The 18614-nt window shown below is 42.1% G+C and overlaps 1 protein-coding gene across 8 annotated transcripts in view; it reads right to left on the bottom strand.

Annotated features, from left to right (window-relative positions):
* adgrl1a (adhesion G protein-coupled receptor L1a) overlaps positions 1-18614 on the bottom strand; it is a 310848-nt gene that overhangs the window by 166604 nt on the left and 125630 nt on the right. The window contains exon 1 of one of the 8 annotated variants that reach the window (XM_088603733.1): positions 1564-1735. The exons of the other annotated variants lie outside the window; for them this stretch is intronic. The gene's annotated coding sequence lies outside the window, so the exon portion shown is untranslated. Of the gene's footprint in view, positions 1-1563; positions 1736-18614 lie in introns of those variants that run through there. 8 annotated transcript variants of the gene reach the window in all.

Here is an 18614-nt window from a genome sequence, read left to right as displayed (position 1 = left end):
TATAATTAAAGTACTAATGCTTTGGCTTCAAGCTAATGAAAAGGACTCAAATCACAAACTTATAATAATCAGTTAAAATTAATAACATGTATCCTCCTCTGCATCCAGTAGGATTCTGCACATTGTATTATTATCATGCCCCACTGTAATGAAAACTGTCAATAAAAAGCCTGTAAAGCAATCACCAGCCTGTCATTCCCCACACCGCTAACACAACCAGAAGAGTTCATTAAATACAGAAACAAGACCACGTTGAGATGATAATTCACAGATGTCCAGATCCTATTCTATTTAGTTAGGATTTAGTCAGCTGTGAGAACAACAGTGATCAAGGAGGCGTTATCAACGAGAACTGCATCAGTGCTCCAGCTGATACGGATTTCAGCTGTAGGAGCTGAGAGAAGTGGACAGTCTGATAGCACAGGTGTCACAAAATGTGAGATGTGCATATACAGTATATCTCTTGTACACCAAGGGTTACAGTACAAAGGTACATCAATTTACTTAATAACAGAATCTGCAGTTCGAACACTGAGGACATAAAAATAATTGGCAATTCCATATTCTAAAAACAATCAAAAAGAAATATAACATCCCCCCCGCCATTGTGAAAAGGTCACAAGAAGTGACAATACCCAGCAAGAGTTAGATTTCATTATGCCCGTTTATACTTACAGCCATGATCAACAAAGATCTTTTAGTGCTCACACAGGTCAAGCTTTGAATCAGATCAGAACAATTTAGTACATTCACATCAGATTTTTTAGTTATTTACTGTAGCTGTTAACTGGTACTGTATGTAAAGTTGATAGCCCACTGGGGTCACTGTGCAAGAGCCAAGCCAAACAAATGAACATTAATCACCATACACAGCTTGGCTCAAAAGAAGGCAAGTATATAAACTAACAAATGCATTTAGACAGTGTTGCAAAGGCTAGGGTGATAAGATTTTGCAGTGAAGAAGCCCACAGGGAACATTTGAATTACTTTAAAAACAACAGAATGAAAAGGAAGCATTTTGGTTCTCCATCTGAAACAAAGCCAAAGAGCTGTGAGAAAAGATGACCTTGTTTCTAAATGCAAAAAGTGAACACTTTTTCACCCACTGGTGAAGTTCTTGGCAAAATATAGAGTTTTATATAATAAGAGTCTGAGTCAACTGCATGAACCAACTTATTTAGCACTTTACAGGCATGCTGCAAATACTGTACCGTATGTATATGTTTTCAAGACTTTCACATGAATTCTAAAGAGCCAATGAGCTCAAGTTATACTATAGAAATGTATCTCAATATTGTTGTGGAACATACTGGTAATGTTTATTAGGTAGAGCTTTGTGCTCCAGTTAGAGTGACAGAGTTATTAATAGAGAGGGTTACTCTGTTTTTATTTTCAGATTGCAGTTTTCACACTGCGCAGTCTGTTCGATGCACGGTTCTCTCGACTGCTGCTCCTCTTTAAATTACTGTCAGCCATGGCCGACACACTGTGACACCTCCCCGCCTTGCCATCCTCAAGCACTTACCACCAGCTCAGCAGCTCGCCAGACCTCCCACTACTCACCTTCACGGTCTCGGATTCAGGGCGACAGGCCTCGAATGAAATCCAAACTATCCGCCAATCAGCACGCTTCAAATGCAAACACCTGGTGATGGCTTGGAGATTCCCTAGGAATCTTTTTCTTAAAGACTGGACAGTGTTTGCAACTGCCAGGTGAGTCGATCTTCCAGATTTAATGTAATCAAAACCTCCTGCCTATATTTATTTTATATTGTAACCCTGGATGTTGGCTATGTTGTACATCCTTACGTGCACAACCTGGGTGTTGTGATGTAATTTTCTTTTATTGCATCACATAATCCTTTAGGTTTTTGCTGCATGCACCACATGGCTATAAGACTCCTATTAATAATGTATTATGTAGCTTACGTACATTTACCTAATAATATTCCACAAGTGTCACTGCTGATGATTAGTGCTGTTGCCTCATGCCTTTTGGGTTCAAGTCCAGACTGGGGAACCTTCTGTGTGAAGCTGGCATGTTCTTCATACATTCATGTGGGTCAGGTCCTGGGTTTTTCTCCTACCTCACAAAAACAAGCCATCGTCTCTAAATTCTATTCAATCTAGGATGTAAGGATATAGCCCTGCCTTGTTGCTTCCAGGATCAGCTCCGTGTTGCTGGAGTAATAATGTAACCTTAAAGAGACGGGCTTGTTCCATTCTTATCATGCATTAAAATTAATATGAACTTTATCCATTCCTCCCTCCCTTTCTGCTTGAGAGCTGATGATGAGGGTCTCCATAAGCATAGCTGAAAACTGTAGACATTCCTGATACCATGACATTCCTATTCCACTGTTTCACAAACATGATCGTCATAAAATTCCAACTGGAAGTGCATGATCAGTTCACATTTTTTAAATGAATGCAGGTGTGATTCCAAACCCACCCAACTTGGAGCAATGCATAATGGCTTTGGGTCATCCCAATAAAATATATGGACTACTGTACATACCCCTCTCCCGGACTGGTCCAGAGGCACAGACAGATACACAAGTGCACAAACACACAGACAGTCAGATCTATTCCCAGACAGTGGGATTAATGCCTGTGTCTGTATGGAGCCATGCTCTCTCATCGCTCTCTCAACCCCCGCTGTGTTAATGCACAGTTCCAGGGATCAGCCTGTAATTAAATCATTAAGACACTGCAAACAAGGCAAGATGTGGGAGAGAGACAGCAGGGGGTGGGGTAGGGGATGGGCAGACCGTGGTAGCTGCTATTCACACATAACAGCCCAGTGACAGTTCTGCTCTCTCTATAGTTCATGAGCACTACCTGCCAACTATATTGCTGGGTGTAGAAATTCCTTGATACACATACACTCTCTCACACATCAGCCAGTCTCTATTGTTAAACAGTGCTAAAACCAGTATATTTCAAAACAAAACTTTGTTGCTCCGCACACATCTGCGACTCTTTAAAGAAGTGGCCAATATGGTTTTTCCAAAGGGGTCCTACTGCTCAGATTGCAGGAAAACCCAAGCTATGTCACTGGCCGGCTGTGACTGGGATTGTCTAAGCAGCAGTCTAAGGTTTTCTCAGGTTCCCACACTGCAGCAACCAGACTAAGAACAGTAAAACACAAGAAAGTCTGTCAATGAGATGCATCCTATCATGCGGTCCTAGTTGCTCCTGCAGTAGTTCCGAGGCAAATAAAATCTAAAACGTATCCAGTTCTTGAAGGAATCCAGAGTTTGGGCCTTAAGCACAGCTGGGAAGCCTGTTCTTCATGCCTTCCACTGTATGTAAAAAAAACCTATTTGATTATCCTAAATATATGTGCTTTTAGGTGCTCTGGGTCTTTGATTTGTAAATAGTTCCCTGGGATTGACTTTCAAACAACCTTTCATTTCAGTGGTGCTGATAGGCGAGGAGTGAATCCTCCTCTGACCCATCTGAAGGACAGCCATCTCCATGCGTTTCCGCTAAAGGTAGCAGGCAGACATGCTGATTGGCTCAGAGGTGCGGCGGCTGTACTAAACCTCCTTAACTGAATATATAGAGATACATCATCTAGTCTAATGTTACAGGACTGGGTCAAAAGCCACACATAAACGACTAAGAAAGAAAGTAATCTGAAAAAATGCTTTGTCAGGTTGTCCAGTGGAAGAGAGTTTGGATCAGACAACCCGATAGTGATTGAGTGGTCTGATTCACTGGTGTCACATGGTACCGGTACTGAAACAACCCAGGTAATCCATCAGCTTCTCCTCTTGACTTGCCCTATTGTCTGAACAGACTTGATTTTTTAATACAGCTTTTTGCCTCATGCCTCATTTCCATCTGTGTTTATGGGGTTCTGGCTTCCCTGAAACTACAGCAGTGGGTCAGCATCATTTATTCCTTTTCAAATGTCAATCTAACCTCTGTCTTTTTACAATATCCTTTAAATCCCTTGGCTCTTGTGCCTAGCATTTCCTGGACTCTCTCCAGAGTCTCAAATATCTTATTTTCTATATATCTCAGTGACCATATCTGCACACCATGGTGTAGCTGTGGCTGCAGTGCAGAGCTACGTGAATTTATAGCCTGCGATTATAATTCAGTACCTTTTTCCCCTATATCCATTTACTCTGCTACTGTTATTTGAATGCTTTGCAGCACTTTCTGGGCAAAGATGTCAATGTGGCTCTATTAATACTGTTTATCACAGACTGTGCTGGCCTGCACAGAATGGAAACAAATTTCCAAATGACAGAAAATTCTGCCCGTTTTGACCATTTTTGGGTTACTAGCCTATTGAGCCAACATAAAGATGCACATTCCAGTTTCACTGTGCCTTCACTCATAGTCTTTATGTATCCTCATGGATTTTTATCTGTACTTGTGGAGATTTTTCATATTGGCACCACCTAACAGATTCATTTGTGGTAAGCTACTGCTCTTCTTCTAATTACTAAACTTGTCGCTTCCCATTACTCTTCACTTTTCAATAATCTATCTGGGGTGGCATGGTGAAACAATGATTAGCATTGCTGCCTCACAGCTCTGGGTTAAATTTTTCAAGTGCAATATGTGTAGAGTTTGCATGTTCTCCCCAATTCACGTTGGTTTTCTTCCCACAGTACAAAGTCCTTGGTGTCCAGCGTCTACCCCTGCTAGTACTGTTGCTTGCCAGAATAAGCTCCTGCTCCACCGCAACCCACAATTAAACCACCAGTTATTGTACGCGATAATTATCTGTTTTTCTTATAGTATTTTGTTCAATGGCCAGATGTGAATAGAATGCAGACGCAATGCAACATTCTAAAGATTTTCTATTACATCCCCTGATTTGAATTAATTTTCGTACTGCACATCCACATCTTCGCCTGGTGTCTGGATTTATTTATTTTAAACGCTTCACAAAGTTTTCTGGATGAGCACATTGATGAGTCTCCATTAACACCGAGGTATTTTTTCAGATCCTGCCTGTTCTGGTTCAATGGCCGCTCCTTTGATTTATGATTAACACTCCTGATGCCTGCAGGTTAAGCTCAGCATTTATGATCTGCATTTGATTTTACGAGCCTCCCTTTGTGAAAATGTACCTGAGACAGTTAACACGTGGGCTAATTTCCCCGCTATTGCATCTTTCTTCTCATCTTTACACCATTTTTCATGCTTCCCCGGCGTTACTTCACTTCCTCCTGATAAGAGAAGCTTTTAACTCTGCCCTTTAAAAGCGTTCTTGCCATTAACCGTGGAGCAATCGTAATGTGGAGGCATTTAATTTCGAAGCAGTGCAAGTCAAGAGGCATCAGAAAATGAAAAATAGTAAAAAGACACTAAAAATAGCCAACTTGATTCCTTGAGTGTGACCTTCGCCCCCCCTGAGCATCCCTTCCATCCTTCAGTGCAACCTCCATTGCCATTTATCAAAGATGTCAAGAAAGATAAGTACAATCCATCCATTTTCTAACCACTTCATCCAATTCAGGGTTGCAGGGAAGCAGGAGCCTATTCGGGCAAGCAATGCCTGTAAGGTGTGATACACCCTTGATGGGACACCAGTCCATCATAGGGCACACACAAACATCAGTGCAGACACGCACACACTCATACCAGGACCAATTTGTCCAGAAGCCAATTAACCGACCAGTATGTCTTTGAACTTCGGAAGGAAACTGGAGCACCCGGAGAAAACCTACCTGAACACAGAGAGAACATACAAACTCCATGCTGCAGATAGCACACCACATCTGGAATTGAACCCAGTGCCCCTGCACTGTGAGGCAGCAATGCTAACCACTGTGCCACCATGCTGCCCATGATACAGACCAGTATAAAGAATCATAGTACTAGGAGCAGCCCATGATGTTGAAACCATTTCCCTGACATCCATCACACAGCTGGGTGACTGACCTCAATACTGGATTTAAAAGCAGAGATCTTTTGTAACCTTCTTCCTGTTTGAAAGCTCAATTTTTTTGATAATCCTTTCCCATAATTACCCGCTGACCAATACTTTTTCACCTTTAAAACTTTATAGATCCTTTAACATCAAATACGTCTTTTATGTAACTGACACTGTAATTGTAAGTGGATAAATCTGTTGTTGTTTTTTTCAGATCCCTGACTCACCAAATTTGTACTTGTTATCAGCTACCCAGCTCTCCAACTGCCTGCAAGCCCCATCTCACACGCCTTTTCACCTTTGTTACTTCTTAAGACAGTATAATAGACTAGGGCTTGCCCTTTTTCATTTACTCTCTAATTAACCTGTTCCCTGGAAAATTTCCTGTTTGTTCTGTTCAAGTTGCTACAGCATCAATCTATCTTTTCAATGGAAATAAAAGTGCAACTGATGTAGCACACAGATCTCTTCTGGTGTGCATTTTTCCATTAACAATGCTAATTTCAGCAATTCAATCAAACCTAAAGGCAGAGAAGAGGCGTAAAAAAAATCAGTTGACTTTATTGGGATAACGAGTCTACTTAATGGGAATGACAACCCATCCATACAGATGGGAAAAACGGGAGCCCCCCTCCCCTCCACTTAAATGAGGAATGACAAACAAAAGCACTGGGTACTAAGCAAGAAGCGTGATATTTTGATGTAGGTAGGCAGAAGTGGGCGACAGTAGGGTTTGACCATCTCCCGTACTTTTGTTTTAAACTCCATTTTTAATACAAATGACAAACTGGCAGATGCTTTTATCTGAAGTGGTCTACAGAGACCAGCATGCAAGCCGAGTCACTCTCAACAGAAATTCAGACCTAGGTCTCATCTGTAGAATGGGCCACAAATTGTATTTGTAGCTTGCTTAGGTCGACCAGGGCTTGAAGCTGGGGTGCTCTTGGGAATAAACTGTCATCATTAAGCAGTGAAACAGGCAGGCAGTTTTAAATGAGAGGGAGGGAAGTCACAAAAGTTGTGCAGCAGGGTACAGGAACAGAGGCAGCACTTAAGTTATTTTTTTAAAGATACAATATAAATTAATAGAGAAGGATTAACACAAGCAGAAATGAAGAAAACGTTTTCTATAAAAGGCCAATTTGCTGATAATCACTAGTGGGGGTTGGTTCCTACAGGGGTTCCAGACTTGTTCTTTTATATACCAGATTATAAAGAGCTTAAAAATGGGTTTCACAATCTGAGAACCCAATTCTTTCACCCAATTTAGGAAATGATATGTTATCATTCACTGCAGCATAATTACATAATACACAGCATAATTACAGAGTGGCATTAATTTGGTGGGAGCTAGCCCCATTTGAGGTGTTTGGGGTGTTTCGCTTGCCAGAACTGCTCTTTGTAGGAGGAATTTTCTTTTGTTCAGGTAATGTGTCATTTCACTGCTTCTCCTTCTTCCTTCACACTGAAGCTTTTTACAGGTGAAACAGGAGAGAAGAACAGACCCATCAATAATTCAGCAAGGCCACACTACTGAGTTCCTTACAGGGCCAGGAGGAAAGCTTTCAGCAGAGCTGCGGGTTCTTGCCAGGCAGAGGAGCTCAGCCCCTTGTTGATGTTCCAGACAGGCCTGGGGTTTTAAAAGCCATTATGTGGAAAAAAAGCTAAAAGAGACCTAATGCAGTGTGTCTGTGGCTTTTCAGAACACATGCACTTGCTTTCAGCAGTGCTAAAGGAGCTACAAATCCCACCAGGACGTGACTGCTACAGGACCCTGCCTCATTAAAATCAGCCACCTTCACACAGAGATGATACAACTGCAACAAAACACAAAGCACAAAACAGAGCAGGCACAAAATCATCCAGATTTTGCAGCACACATATTTAACATCATGCAGGGCCTGGTATAGAAGATCACACAGAACGCCAGTAATTGTATCATGGGCATGGAAAATGAGACTATTCCAAGCCTTATGAAGGTTATTTGTTTTGGCAGTGATCTGCTTCTGAATTTGTCAAATCTCTGCATTAGGCCTACTTTTAAAGCTTCTGGAATTTATTTTGGCTTAGTTTGTTAAATTCTCATCTCATGTTTTCAAACATCTTCTCCTAGAAGACAGAAATAAAACCCCATGTCCTGCACTGTTGTTGTTTGCTTACTGCATAGAGGTTTATACTCGGCTAGATCATGGCAAAAGCAGGCTATAGTCCAGTATAGCAGTAAAAGCATGGTAAACCACAGAGAGATCATTAGAAACTGCAAGAAACCATAGTAGAATCTAATAACTGCCTAGCACAGGCATGGAGAGCTACAGTATGAGAATATGTGAGTTTCACAAGGGTGCATCTTAGATGATGATATTCTTTGAAAAATTGTGTCCTGCACTGGTGATCTTCTGGAATTGGTGTAGTCCCTTTCCTTAAGAGCCACAAAGAGGCCCCTTCACAACCAGTGGATCTCCTCCAATATCCTCTAATGCGTAACCATGAGCAGTGGTCACTTTCTTTTGACTCTCTTCTGCAGTGTGCACAATCACCTAGATGCACTGATCACTTAGAAACTTTGGTTAACCCCCCAACATAAAAAAACAGATCACTAGTCTGTTTTTTAAGCAGTGAATAGTAACTGACTATCTAAACTCATAAGAGCCATCAACACACATGTGAGGAGTTTCAAAGGCTCTTTGCTTTAGGCAGAATAAATAATTGTTTTTGGAAATTGGCACTTTCACGATTGAGATAAATAAACGAGTGTGGGAAATGGACCACTTCAGCTGCCTGAGTGGTGGTTGATGTTAGTGGGTGGCAGTTCCTCACACATTTAACCACACACTCCACGCTGTCCTTCAGGACCTATATGTGGCCTCATTTTTGCAACAACAGTATAGTAGCTGATCTGTGCCACCACAGTAGTGAGGTACCTGCAGGGTACATCTCTTACTGATGGAGCTACTTGGATGTCCAAGTGGTTTCCTCTCAATAGTCTAACCAAGGAGTTACAGTACATCATTGGATTCAAATTGGGTTTCTTTGCTTGTTTCAACTGGTTCTCAGAGCCTCATTCCATGACTTCCAAGGCTATAAATACTACCTATCGTTCAGTCAATGACTCCATGTTCCATGAGTGCTCTCTACAGTTGCCTGCTGCTTCCCTGCAATTGGGTTCTCATCACCACATCAGAACACTGCTCTCTTTCAGGCAGAGAGTTTTACACCCCACTCCTACTCCTGACACCTGGGCAACAGAGCCCATCCTACACAAAACCTCATATAGATCCACCCATCATCCACCCAGTGGAAGATTTCACCCATCCCAGAGGTTTCACTGAAGGGTACAGAAAATAAAGTCAGAAAGCTACAAGAAATTTACACAAGCAGCTATATCACCCTGCAACCCACTGAAGTTAAGCAGGTGTGAGTCTGGCCAGTACCTGGATGGGAGACCTCCTGGGAAAGCTAAGATTGCTGCTGGAAGAGGTATTAGTGGAGCCAGGAGGGGGTGCTCACCCCATGGTCCGTGTGGGTCCTAATGCCCCAGTATAGTGACAGGGACTATCTAATATAGAAAAAGGCATTGTTGTTAAGGATGAGACATAAAAACAGTCCCTGATTGTGGTTATTAAAGGGCATTTATCAAACAGAGTAGTGGTGTTACCAGATCAGATCACTTTATTGGTCATATACAATTTCTTGTATTAGGAATTTGTCTTTTCACATACCCCAACTTGCTCTCCATGAAGCACACAGACAGGGAAAAAAGTTTGGGGTCAGAGCGCAGGGTCAGCCATTTATACAGCGCCCCTGGAGCCGGGTTGGGGTTAAGGGCCTTGCTCAGGGGCCCAACAGAGTAGGATTCCTCTGCTGGCCACAGGATATGAACCGGCAACCTTCCAGTCACAGGTGCAGATCCTTAGTCACAGAGCCACAGCACCACCCTGATGGTGTCCTGGTACCCTGGTATTCTGGACAAATTTCCTTATGGCCTTGTAAACCATCAAACCATTATTGCATGTGGGAGCAGAGCACAGGGACCTTCACCCATGATTCCCACAAAAATCACCTAAACTTTTAAATTGCAAGAGGCTTCCTTCGCTTACACATAAAAGTTTCTAAGGAACACAAAAAAGGTCCCAAAAAAACACTTTTTTTTCCTAAGAGATCTAACCTTCATATAAAGTAGCTCCCACCCCAACACAGCCAATTCAAAACACTTTAACTGCTAAAACAAGCAGACTGCTTCAGGCATTCAGACTCCTCTCCTGAAGACTGACAACACAGTCAGTATGTACAAGCTACTCAGTGACATACCCCTTCATACAGGAAACCCACTATTTCAACGTGTGAAAATTTGCACTCCTCCAAATTAAACCCATGTGAGTACCCATCCTAGCCAATTATTCAGTTATACAATTCCTGGGTTTAAGAGAACTAATTGTTTTATTGAGGCCCTATTAGGTGAACTTACAATGCTTCAATCAGATAACCTACCACACCTCCATCCATCTATTTTTAACCTGTTCATCCAGTTCGGGGTTGTGGGGGCACCAGAGCCTAGCCCGAATGAGGACAAAGTGGGGTACAGGTCACCTGGTCAGGACACCAGTCCACACAGACACAAACATGCACACACTCACATCAGGGCCTATGTTCCCAGTAGCCAATTAACCTACCAAAATGTTTTTGGACTCTAGGAGGAAAAAGCACCTGGAGGAAACCCATGCAAAAACATACAATCTCTATGCAGATAGTGGCCTAGGTCTCCAGTGCTGCGACACAGCAATGCTAAACACTGCGCCCCCAAGGCTCCCACCTACAGGTACCTCACCTATTTCTTGTTTCAGCTACCCAGCTCTCCCACTGCAGGAATTCTCCAGGGAATTCTTGTTTTATGCAAAGTGCACCATTTGGAGACCCTCATTTGAAGGGAAAGCCTTAGTTAGTTGCTGTTTTGTTAGTGTTCTGCTTGAGCTGTCCGACATCTCTCGCTATCTAATTTCAATGAGGATCATTTTGTATTTGTATTTGTTGGCTGAACGATAAGTCACTATTTGATTTTTCAGCCTCACACCCTGCGACACGCTAGCAGGTTAAACAGCAGGCAAATACCTTGTCTTGCATGTTTGGATCACCACAGACCTAGTTCCTGCTTCTGGGGAATTATTTTTTGCCAGACCTACAATCACTACAGTAGACAGAAGTGGGGTAATTTGTCCAGGGAACAGGCAGGGATATCCAACCCTGGTCCTGGAGAGCACCAGTCCAGCAAATCTGGAATATCACTAATAAAACTCAATTTTCTAAAGAAAAGGAACTATTTCATTGTGATCAATTAAACAGATGATTTGTTTAAATAAGTAATTCAATAATTAGGAATAAAAATACATTTTCCTCATCCCTCAACGACCAGAGTTCTCTTATTTGATGTTGGATTTTTCTTTGTTGGATTCATCAAGCACTTACAGGTGTTGCCAGTCTTTAAAAACCATTACAAATAACTAGATCATTGGCTCTCCAAAATACCTGTACACTGAAATAACCAGTGCCAGGTTACTGGTGACGTTATAGCCTTTTGGTTAAAAATACACGGGATGTATGTGTCGACCTCTATTTTTTTGTATGTACTGTCTGTGGATTTCTTAGTGTATTGCTTCTTTGTTTCTTTCTTGTGGGCTTTGGAACCTAGATTGTGGGGTGTTTGGGCAAACTGAGGTACAGGAAGATGGAGGTCAGGACAGAGGTATAGACTGCAGGGGGATCCAAGAAATCAGTGCAGTCCAGCAAAGTTTTTAACTTGAAACCTGAAAAAGGCCATTCTCTGGAGAACAGCACTCAAAGTGCATCTTCCTGTAACACTCAGCATTCAAGCATTTTTGAGGGGTTTTTATAATCCAAGAAAAGCCCTGATTACTTACTAGTATCACCTTGAATGAGAATTGAGAAGGGATTATTGCATAAGCATTTAAATTGATACACACGTTTCCATACAGGCAAACCTGATTTTTCCCTTTTTTCAGCTCCTGGTTTTTCAAAAATGTCACATACAACAGGTGACTGTCTGCCTGTAAGCCATATATTTAGATTAGATTCTACAAGACAAGGCAGATGAAAATGAGAGCACCTGAATGCACTGAGAAGGTAATAAGAAAGGTGGGGACATGGAGAGAGATACAAGGAGGTATCTATTATGGTAGTTAGCTCTGCTGCCTAACTGCTCCAGAGTTCTATGTTATATTCTGCCTTTGGAAGCTTGTCAGTATGGAATTTGCATGTTTCCTCACTTTTGTGTGCTTTTTTTTCTGACGTATAAGAACCAGCACTGATTATTCGGCTAAGACAGAGCAGCATATGATGAGGGAGGAAAAGAGGAGGAGTCAAATCATGAACCCCCCAAAGGCACTGACAACATCAACCCAGTGGGCTTCTTTGGATTCAACAGTGAACACACAAGTAGAAACTTCATGGAGCTGCATTTAAAACTGAGCAAACAAGACACTTCTTTACATAAAGGCCTGTGGGAGCATGAAACATGTTACTCAGCCATGTTTTGGATTGATGCTCGGACTGCATGAGATCAGTTTACTGCTACTGCTAGAAAGCAAACAAGCTGGATGGGCTGAAAAGCCTCTCCTTATTTGAAACCTTTCTCAGGTTCTTGTGAAAGAGGAACAACAGCCAACAGACGAACAGAGAAGGAGAAACGGATGGGAGAGATGGAAAGAAGGTGAATTAGAGACAGAGACATTACAGAACATTAAAGGGATCCTTTTTTCTCTGGTGTTGGGATTTGCAGATATCAGCTATAAGGCCCCCTGAAGCTCAGACACACTGAAGGGTGACGAGTGATAATTGGAACAGGCAACACCTCCTACATCTGACCATTTAAAACTCAGTCAGTTCTGTTGATTCCTTTTCCACACTACCTGACCAGAGGGCGGCTGTTCTCACGTCTTCGCTGCCACCCACGATACAGGAGACGCTCAAATTGTCAACCATCTGGCAAAAGCCTGTGAATGCGACCTACAAAGGCAGACGTACAAAGCCAGTGCGCACCAGTTCCAATCCAGGCTGGACCACTCCTCAGGTGCGTCTCACATTCTCTCCTGGTAGAGCTGGACTGGGTACATCATCAAGTGCCTTTACTTATTTGTAGGAGATCACAAGAATCGCATCCTCTACCTTTTAGGTAGTCCTTGTGTTTCATGGCATCGGTATGCACAGTGAATGAAAACCCGAAGGTTAATATCTGATGAGTGTGTAAAAGGCCAGATTGCAGGACATGTTGATATCATAGGGCTTTATGTTGACCATCAGCTGTAAAATCTGATTATTAAGAAGGGCTAATCGCATGAGCGGTACAGTATGTCCTACATTTTCAGTAGATGATGTACAAAAGTGGAAAGGGAAATCACATACTGTGAAATGTATTGAATATACTAGCAATGTCACACAACCTTCTTTTTGTGCTTTTTTTAAAAATCTGCAGCAGAGGAGGTCACAGGATATGGTACCCAGTCTCCAGTTTCATGACTTCTCTGATCCAGATGTTTTCATTTTCTCCATAACTAACCTCAGGTGTTTGGTTTGATGAATTTTAAGTTGTTGAGTCATTCAGATAATAATAATAATCATAATTCCTTTAACTTACTGTATATAGAGCTTTTATGGACATTCCACTCAAAGTGCTTTACAGGTAATGGGGGACTCCCCTCTACTAATGTGCAGCCCCACCTGGATGATGCAATGGCATAGTGCACCAGTAGGCTCACCACACACCAGCTATCAGTGGGGAGGAGAACAGAGTGATGAAGCCAGTTTATAGAAGGGGATTATTAGGAGGCCATGATTGTTAAAGGCCAATGGGTAATTTGGGCAGGATGCCAGGGTTACACCCCTACTTTTTTGGAGAAAAAGCTTGGAATTTTTAATGACGACCGAGAGTCAGGACCTCGGCTTTATGTCTAATCCGAAGGACAGAGCCTTTTTACAGTATAGTGTTCTCGACACTGTACTGGGGCATTAGGAACCACACAGACTGCAAAGTGAGTGCCCCCTTCTGGCTGCTCTAACCACGTCCAACAACAACCTTAGTTTTTCCCAGGAGGCCTCCCATCCAGGTACTGACTGGGCTCAAACCTACTTAGCTTCAGTGGATTGCAAGTTGTGAGTTGCAGGGTGATATGGCTGCTGGCTATGTTTCATAGCCCAAGTTCATTTCTTTTTCTCTTGATGAATCATCTGGCACTCTTCCACAGCCTCGCTTTTCTTAAGCCAGAGCCTCACGATGGGCCACAGCTTCACCAGTAACGTAACTCACACTCTCCACTTGCTCGGAGTTTTCTTCCTTTTTTAGTTGTTTCAATATACGTTCAGGTTAATCGGAAAAGGTTTTAGCTATTTTACTAAAAAAGACAGTGTATTTGACTTTGCCTTTTCCCCATTTTTCCACAAATGGGTTGCAAATTCGCAAATAAGAAAGGCTAGTGTACACTAATGGCTTTTTTAAATTGTAGTTCAATCATATGCGATGTCTGTCTGTGACTCCTCTTACACACTCATCATATGTAATGCTGTAGTCAGCACTGGCTACACACTCAGTGCGTTAATTGCACAGTAAATTGTGAAGCCATGTGTCCTCTACATCTCTTTTCCACTCAAAGCATTTTCTTGTCAATTTTTCAAATCATGACAAAGTGCTGGTCCTGTGTTTAGATGTCCTGGAGCCAAGGCAAACTATAATTGAGAGGTGGCACAGATCTGGCACACATTAAGCAAGTCAAGAGATTACAGGCCTCTTCCGAAATGTGGTTTTGGCACCACGAGACACAGGATGTCAACAGCTGATTTCAGCAGCAGCTGGAGGATGACTGCGGTTCCTACTGAAAAGCCTGCAAACTCACTAAAGGGCCTAGCAGACCACTGGCTGGTGGCTGAGAAGGTAACCATGGAAATCCCTTTAAACTCAGCTGCAGCAGAACTTTGCCCACTGCAAACTGTTCGTTGGAAAATCCCCAGCCCCTCACAAGGCTCCATTCTCTGGAGCAGAGTGCTAACTGCACTATGAGCAGCAGCCTTCACAAATAGAACCTTTGTGAAGCTCCATAAGCAAAGACGCTGAGCTTCTTTTCTATAGGAATCATTTGACCTTTAACAGCCAGCAGGGCGAAGGCTTGCCTCATGAGTTCCTGATGAGAGGAGGCAGAGATGCTGCCTGCACCAGGGAGGTCATCTGTTTGGCGGAATGAAGATGAAACATGTCTTGGACATGGAAGAGCATGGAAGGGCATGTGGCACAGGCACAATGCAGTGCCAGGGAAGAGAATTAGAAACACCAGTTGTGGAGGGAGGATTAGGAGTGGATTTGCACAGGACATCATGATCAAGCGAGCTGGAAAATTGCAGGGGCCAAAGTAATGCAAATGGCTTCAGATGTGCTTTTGCAGATTTATCTGTCTGATTAACTTGAATCACTGACTTCTGAGGACTGAGCCCTTTACACCAGAAGTCCCAACCTAAGTTACGCTATGAACACGATTCTTTGCAGAGTAGGGTGGAATTGACAAAGATGACCAGCTTGGGTGGAAGAGAATAGTTTGTGGTCCTTGTAGTGTCCTGGCCAGTTCTGAGCCAGTGGAAGAAAAACCCAAAGGTATAATAGTGCACACGTATAATATTTTCATCCCTCTTGCACCTTTGCAAGGATTATGGCAGTAATGTAAGAGTAAAATTGGCAACTCTATTCATTTTATTTGTTTAGATCTATTAGTGTGAGGCACACAGAGACATTTGTACAACATACTGTATCTTTGAACTTCAGTCCCAGGATGAATGAAGAAACATAATTGGATTCTAAGTATTTCACTACATTAAGCCTTTGTACTTACAGCTGCAAAACCCAATACCAAGTATCTTTCTGAAGTTTTCTTTATAATTGCTGTACACTGAATGTGTCATTTCTCAGAAAAAGGGGCTGGAAAATGCACTTAAAGTATTACACGCAGCATCCTGAAAACTGGAAAGAAATAAGCTTCCTCTACCTATCATTTTAATTTCCCTGATCTACTCAAGAAAAGCAAATACAAGGAACAAACCTTCGGGTGTATTGATTTGTTATGCAGTGCTGGAAGGAAACAAAAGGTTTTGTGAAATTATATACTTATTTAATTTCTGACAAATATTTGACTTTCACTTGTGAAGGCATGGCTATTCTTCACTCCTTGACCCAATTATGAGGAGTACTTTGTGTGATGTCTTCGTAAGAGGCAAAAACACTTTCCATGCATAATCACCTTCAGTGAAGCTTTAATTGGAATTGTATATTCCTTTATCTCCAGTAGTTTTCAACTGGGAGTCTTTCTGACTGGGAAAGGTAACCAAGAACTTGCTCATTCTTCTCAAGCTATCACACCTAACCAGTCACAGGTGAGAAAGGGGGGTGGGGAGTGGGCGTTAATATTTTGGCTAACTATTATATGACGAAGCTGAATCAAGGTGAAGCCTGTAAATTCATCTTGGTCTTGCTGAAAACACAGCCAAGCTATTGTAAAAGTGACCTGACATGCTGTTCCCTAGATTAGAGCCTTTTCTGTGGAAGTCGAGGTGGAGCACTGTTCGGGGGTTTGACGTCATGTTACCAGTGGAATGATTAGCACTCCAGTCCCAGGCTGCTATTGCAGGGAAGGCTTCCGAAAAGATTAACAGACTGACACAGAAAAAGGAGCAGGAATAATTGTATGCAGGAACTGTCAAAATAATGAGAAGGAGGTCGAGCAAGTTCAAAATGATGCCCAAACCTGCTAAAATGAATGACTGTCAATCACTAGCCTGGCTAACATTAACAACCAAATTAACCTGGTTGTGCACTCAGCGCTGCTTAAGAAAAGCAATGAGCTGGAGAGGGATTGAGAAAGTGGCTAAATGACTTTATCTGGAAAGTAAAGTACTTTTTCCTTGTAACTGAGCTACACCTGCTCTGTTGATGACAGATACGAGGCGACAGATATTGTTATCTGAGGCATAGCTGCTTCGTATTTTGGGTGACAGAAAGGGAAATTTAGGGACAGACAGCTAAATGAATGGATGGATAAAGGGGCAGTTCCAACTTTGTTCAGACTGCACTTGGTCAAGCAATCTGCTCCTGCTACCTGATTGTAGTACTGCACTGCACTGCTGCTAGTCCACGTTAAGCACTACATCTGCTGCAATATATGCAAACTCCCATACTGCACTACATACAGTATACTGCACTTGCTATTATTATTGCTCTTTTGCTATAAACTGCAGAGTGAATCAAAAAGATATATAACGGATATCACGGATATCACGGACAACTGCAATCAATAAGGTGCTGGACCACACTGTAGTTTGCTTGAACACCAGAGAACATTATTTTTGAGAATACTTTCCTCTTCAGTAGCTGTGATGTTCGGTACTGGGATTGGGGTTTGGTTCTGACACGTACCAGACCCTTCTTTGTTGTCTATCATTGCGAGTGTTCACAAGTCACAACGCAGTTTGGCAAAGGTTTGAAATAAGTTTGAAAAAAGGCAATTTTCTGTAGAACATACAAAAATACACTTACTTACCTTTGCAAGTGCAGTATACTCTTTGGTGTTACCATAAAGTTATTATATATGTTGTGTTTAAGGAAGCCTTAAGATAAGGATATATTTAGAATGAAACATATTTCTACATATTTCTATATATGAGACAACAGTATGCTTAACACAGCTTAAATGTCACATGTACTTTCTGTACATTAACACAACAGGTTTTGCCTCCCAGCTCATGCACTGCACTTAACCACTGTTAGAATACAAACCTAAAACTCCAAAATGAACCCTTACAGGTCCTGGCAAGTGTTATTAATTTGGGTTCTGGAGCTGTCTTTAGTCTCTCGCAGCTGCTGTCCCCTGGCTGTTGTCTATCAGCTAGTGCTCTGTCATCCCATAGACATTTAATTACTTCCTTCCCAGGCCTCCCATTGTTGCTAAGAGAGGCCTGGTCCCTCTGTCATGGGCACGTCACTTTTGACCATCCAATATTGATTGTGTTCTCAAACATTTGTTTTTGTGGTTTTGCTTTTCGGTTCTTACTTGTCTCACTTGTCACTGTTACCGCTTCTCCCATCATCCCTTGATATTCATATTTGCTTCTAACAACATGAAAGAGCATCCCCTGCGCTGAGGTGGGAAGGCATGTGTGCAAGGGGGATGTTTATTTGTGACACACAGTCTTCGCTACATTTTCAATGTTCCCCCTCAGTGGTGCTGCTTGGGTTGAAGAGCCTTCTGAACAATACTCCTCTTAACAAAGCCATCAGCTGTCAGTGAAAAAGAGGAGGGCAGTGAACCCTAGCAGGGCAAGATGGGATTCTTTGTGTTTCTTTTCTTTTTTGATCTGCTTGTTGAAGTCGATATCTAGCTAGATGAAACCCTCTGATCAGTTAGCTACGAAATACAGAATGAGTCAATGTCTTCCTCTCATTTGTAACCTTTCTAATGTTGTTATTTTGTTTACAAAAAATGGGTCCCCCTCTAACACTCCCCACAGTAGAAGATCTTTGTGCATTTCAAGAAGGTTAATTCCTGAACAAGGCTTAATTTTATTTGCTACATTGGCTGATATGTCTCAAGACACAATACACATAACAAGGGTTGTTTAAATTTCCAAGACATTAAAATACCGTCGCTTGTTTATTTAAGGTTAACATTTA

Source organism: Lepisosteus platostomus, chromosome 13 (assembly GCF_059453375.1).
Source record: "Lepisosteus platostomus isolate fLepPlt1 chromosome 13, fLepPlt1.hap1, whole genome shotgun sequence".
Taxonomy (NCBI): Eukaryota; Metazoa; Chordata; class Actinopteri; order Semionotiformes; family Lepisosteidae; genus Lepisosteus; species Lepisosteus platostomus.
This window is presented reverse-complemented; position numbering and strand designations above follow the sequence as displayed.